Source organism: Rana temporaria, chromosome 5 (assembly GCF_905171775.1).
Source record: "Rana temporaria chromosome 5, aRanTem1.1, whole genome shotgun sequence".
Taxonomy (NCBI): domain Eukaryota; kingdom Metazoa; phylum Chordata; class Amphibia; order Anura; family Ranidae; genus Rana; species Rana temporaria.
In genome coordinates, this window is record NC_053493.1 from 210,857,532 (window position 1) to 210,863,531 (window position 6,000).

The window sequence follows — 6,000 nt, forward strand, 5'->3', positions numbered from 1 at the left end:
TATATCTGAAAGCAAGATGTAATTAAATATAAAAATAACATGTGTTTTATTCATAGTTGAAAAAAGACAAATCCATTTAGCACAACTAATAGGAAAAAATAACGCATACATATACACAATTCTATACCCACAGTTGATCCAGAGGAAGACTAAAAAGTAAAACAATAAAGCATGATCCAATGTGATCCAGTGGGAAAAAGAATTCTGCCTGGTCCCCCGGGGGGCAATCAAATATTCTCAGGATCAATTATTCCTGGTGCCAATACCTATAAATGTTAGTATATAATTATATTTTGTGCATTTAGAAATGAATCCGGCTATGTTTAAAACAACCTACTAAACTGGCCAGGGCTAGTTTTTGAGGGAGTCTGTTCCACATTTTCACAGCTCTTACTGTAAAGAAGCCTTTTGGTATGTGGAGGATAAATCTCTTTTCCTCCAGAGGTAAAAAAGTGTCTTATGTCCTTTGTAATGACCTAAAAGTGAAAAACTCTAAACCAAGTTCACTGTATAGAACATTTATGTGTTTTTACATGTTGATATAAATTAAGTTCTAAATCTACTCATTTCTCATATCTGATCTACCTCATGCCTCTTACCAGTTTGTTGCCCTTCTCTGCACTTTCTCCAGTTCTTTGACACTTTTTGGGAACTGGTGCCCAAAACTGAAGTGTATATTCCAGATGAGGTCTTACTAATGATGTGTACAGGGGCAAAATAATGTCTTTCACTCTCCCTGTCTCTGGAGTCTATACCTCTTTTAATACAATATTCATCATCAGTGTAATATTTCAGATTGGCAATTTTTCTTTTTTTTTGTTTATAGGCTTTAGGCATTGCATGACATAAGGTACAAAAAGATTATATTGTATAACTGCAACATTAAAACTGTATTATGTCTACATAGTTATGAATTGTTATTTTATTTTTTAAAACTGTCACATGTAAAAAAAAAAAAAGGACTAGCAAAATTGTATTTCACCTTTGAGATAACTGAGTATTATTTTTCCCGAATGATCAGACATTAACAGTGGTGCACTGAAAATATTTAACTGAGAAAAATTACCAGTTTTGCACCGATCAACTATTTTGTAGAATAACTACTGTTTATTACCAATTTCACAAATTTAATTTACAACTCTAAAACTGAAAATATGAATTCTATATAAACAATTACTATGTATGTTAGGTTTAAACAGTTGCATACACATCAAGAGCACTGAGCGAAGAACCTATATGTCAATTGCACTACAAAAGAAACATTACTTTTTCAAAGAAAATAATTCTCCACTCCAGCAGGTACCCTGGCACAGGGAAGAATTTACTCTAAAGTTCTACCAAGATTAATTGTAAAATAATCTAATTTTCTTTTGCACCAAAAAATCAGGATCTTGTAACACAGTTTGCTCAGTCATCAGGGAATCTAAAGCTTATTAACCCCTAGAACGGGCAGAATAAAAGTTTCAGTACCACCCAGAAATGGACAGCGACTTCTGAGCACTGCTAGAAGGATAAGAACCCTCTTTTACATAAGCTTGTTCAAGCTCTTAAAATATTTGTATCAATAGAAATTGTATAACTAAAAAAAAAAAAAAAAAGAGCAAAGATATAGAAAATGGTAAATGCTAGGCTGACATTTTGCAAATCAATCAACAATTTAGGAGTCTATTTCTGTTAGTGTTACAGAGGCAGGATGCTCAGTGTGATAAAGCGGGGCTGAATTCATCAATTCCTGTGACCCCAGCACTGCCCCATACTGGGTTCCACACTGTATTTATTCTACATGAAAGTATGCATAATCACAACAAACTAATCCAACGCAAATTCAAATATATATTATGCAGAATGCACACACTTACTTTTTCATAAAATTGCTGAAATAAAAGTTGAATTAAGTGAGGGCAAATAATATTATTACTCTACCAATATATTTTTAGCATGGTAAAAAAATAAAGACAATAAAAGATAAGTTCAGATTTTACTTTAACAATTAAAAAAAAAATACCTATTTTGGTATTCAGAATACAAGGCAATTAACGTTTTTCTGTATCCCTAATTTAAAAATGTAGCTTTTCCTAAAAAAAACAAAAACAAAGGATAAATAGATAGAACACTAACATGACAATACATCAGTAATCAATGACATATCACATGAAGAACAAGTCTTACTTACTCTTTTTAATCTATAACAGTGAAGGCTGTACAGAAGGAAGAGTTTCATCAGATAGTAAAGGTGTCCTTGGAGGTCAATAAGACATAAAGAACATAATCTGGTTTTCCTATATTTCAGGTCCTGGCATTTCCCTGCTGGTCCTTGGGATTTAAGATGTGCAAGAGGTCAGAGCAGAGAAGATGGAATGAGCATCCACTGCTCCCTGTGAACTTGTAGTGTAGGCAGGTGCCAATGATAAGCAGCTAGACAATAATAGGCAATAGCCCTCCCTCATCTGCTCATCCTTTCAATGACTCTTCAGCTCCACTATATATTAACATCAACCATCCTATGACCCTCCAGATTATGCAATCTGACAAAAATGGAGATGCTGAAAAAGTTCAGTTCATTATTCTTAATACCTGTTAACTGATTGCAAGTATATACATTTTTTCAATTTCCTTATTCTTTTTCTGTACGACAAATATATATCCAGTTATAAAAACAAATATAACCCTTTACAACCACCAAATTCTATTTTTTATTATTATTATTATTATTATTATTATTATTATTATTATTATTATTATTATACCCCCCCCCCATAGTTTTGACAAATATATTTTTTTTAAATCAGAAATGTTTATTGAGAAAAAAAAAAAAAAAAAAGAAATTCTTTTTTTAAAACATAGAAGAAAATCACAGCCAATACACAGCTCATAAACACATCACCGAAACATTCCATCAATGCAAATGACAGTTTACACATAAAGCACCGCAGACTACCATATGGCATAAAACCTTGGTCGGAGGTCACTATTCAAAAGGCACTAGCCCCACCAGAGCACCTACATCCCCCTGCACGACAAATATATTTAACTTTTTTTAAACTAATTTTTATGCTTTACTTTATGCTGTTGGTTTGAGAATGTTATCATGTATTATATTAGGCATCACTTAATTATGTTATACCAATATTAGGACAGCATTTTAATTAACACCGTGTGCCATGTGTTTCAGGATAGTTATTAAATTAGTCTTATTGGTGCCTAATATTTCAAACGGCCTCTAGATGTCACTATGGCAATGTTGCTGCGGAGAGGAATGTATTATACTGTCCACTCACAAGTGACACCTTGTGTTCACATTAGGTACTACACATTATATTCTTTGGTTAAAACTTTAGAAAGGCTAAAGTCAATCTTTTAGGGAAAAAAGTGTATAATAAAATACTGGTGTAACATGGTGCAAAAAATTGAGTTAATGTACTTTCGATTTTACAGTCAAATTTGTGAAAACCTCTCTATAGGTTTGTTATGTTTTACCATTCACAAAGAATATTAAAAAAATGTTTTTAAATGATTAAAAGTCATTATTATATTAAGACATTGATTTCTTGGCTAATTCAGGCTAGGGAACATGGGAGGATGCTTGGATTTAACAGGCTTTACACAGTAATGTCAACTCTTTGGCTGTTATACTTGCAAATACTGTCCACTCCAGACAGAAAAATCACAAGTGACACCTTGTGCTCACATTAGGTACTACACATTATAATCTTTGGTTAAAACTTTAGAAAGGCTAAAGTCAATCTTTTAGGGAAAATAAAATATAATAAAATACTGGTGTAACATGGTGCAAAAAATTGAGTTAATGTACTTTCGCTTTTGCAGTCAAATTTGTGAAAACCTCTCTATAGGTTTGTTATGTTTTACCATTCACAAAAAATATAAAAACATTTTTTTTTTAATTATTAAAGGTCATTATTATATTAAGACATTGGTTTCTTGCATAATTCAGGCTAAGGAACATGGGAGGATGCTTGGATTTAACAGGCTTTACACAGTGGCCCAGATTCAGGTAGAATGGAGCAATATTTGTGTGGGCAAAGAGCAAAGATTTTTCTCTGCGCCCACGCAAATATTTCCATTTGCCCAGCGATTCACGGAGCAGTAGCTCCGTAAATTGCGCGGGCGCTATGCTAATTAGCCCTGCGTAAGGGCGCCTAATGTAAATGATCCCGCCGGGGGCGGGAATCATTTAAATTAGGCGCGCTCCCGCGCCGAGCTAACAGCGCATGCTCCGTCGGGAAACTTTCCCAACGTGCGCCTATGGTTGCGCGGGCGCAAGTGCTTCTTGAATCTGGGCCAGTAATGTCAACTCTTTGGCTGTTATACTTGCATATACTTCCACTCCAGACAGAAAAATCACAAGTGACACCTTGTGCTCACATTAGGTACTACACATCATAATCTTTACTTAAAACTTTAGAAAGGCTAAGTTAATCTTTTCGAAAAATAATAATAATAAAATACTGGAGTAACATGGTGAAAAAAATGGAGTTAATGTACTTTTGCTTTTGCAGTCAAATTTGTAAAAACCTCTCTATAGGTTTGATATGTTTTCCATTCAAAAAGAATATAAAAAAATGTGTTTGTAAATGATTAAACGTCATCATTATATTAGGACATTGGTTTCTTGCATTATTCAGGCTAAGGAACATGGGAGGATGCTTGGATTTAACAGACTTTACACAGTAATGTCAACTCTTTGGCTGTTATACTTGCATAACACATTTGAATGTTACAATAATAGAATACTGCTTAGTAAGCATTCATAACCCTATGCAACTGCAGCTGACAATACAAGGTGACAGAATGGGGGCATTGTGCTTATTTGGGATTGCCAGGGCTGATCACCACACAACAGTAGCAAAACTGACCAATGCATTAAATCAGTATTAAACCCCAAAACAAAAATGTATTATTTTGCAACTTACCAATTCTTAGTTGTGGTGGCTGCATTTGTTTTCTCATTTTATGCTTTTTCATTTATGTTTAACTGCTCGTCCTACCTACAAGTCTGTTGTTTTTAAACTTTTTTTTAACAAGCCAACCTCTTCAGCAAAAGTGTTGATTCGAGAAGGGAGACAAACCATTTAACACTGGCAGCGGTGCTTACAATGATCAGCTTTTCCTGAAACTTATTAAAAGTGTAAGCTGGAGTTCCACTGAAATGTGATAGTCAAGTCCATCTAAATCTGCTAGTATATATGTTCCCGTATTGACAATGCTGCTGTCCAAAAGTGTCTCCATTGTTCTCCTGTTTAGAGTGGAGGCACCCTAGGACAAGAAGTGTGTTACTGACTAATCACCAGGTACAAATACAGGGAAAAAAGCCTAAAAAAAAGAACACTAATTTTTTTTTTGGAAGAGTGAATGTGATCAGCACAGGGCCAATCAGCACTGTCCAGACATGTCCACACAGAGGATCAGGGGAGAATGAAAACTCCTCCTACAAGCTTCACTAGGAACTGATATAAATCACAAGTCTTCTATATACTGCTGATGAGAAAAAGTACTTATCAGTTTATATTTACATCAGAGTTTAAATATAGAACATGTTCTATTTTACGCCAAAGGAATTCCGTCAGAATTCCGATGTGCTTTTGGCCGGGCAAAAGCCAGATCGTGTGTACGCGGCATAAGGCTGCTTTCACACTAATGCACTGTGGTTTACCCACACCGAAGGTGCAGAGCAGTGCACCTGTGACTTAGCTGCAATTTGTTATAGACTTATATTATACCCTGCAGGTGTAGTGCATTTTCTGAAGTGCACCAAACCCACAGGTAATAATAGAAGTCTATGGAAAAATGCAGGCAATCCACAGGTGTTCTGCGCATCATTTTGAAAGCAGCAGTAGCCACTGCAGAACAGATATGCCCATAGATATACTTTGGCCCGGATTCCCAATGCACTTGCGCCGACGTATCTCGAGATACGCCGCGTAAGTGCAAATATGCTCCGTCGTATCTGTGCGCCGTGCCCACAAAACTAAGATACGCCTA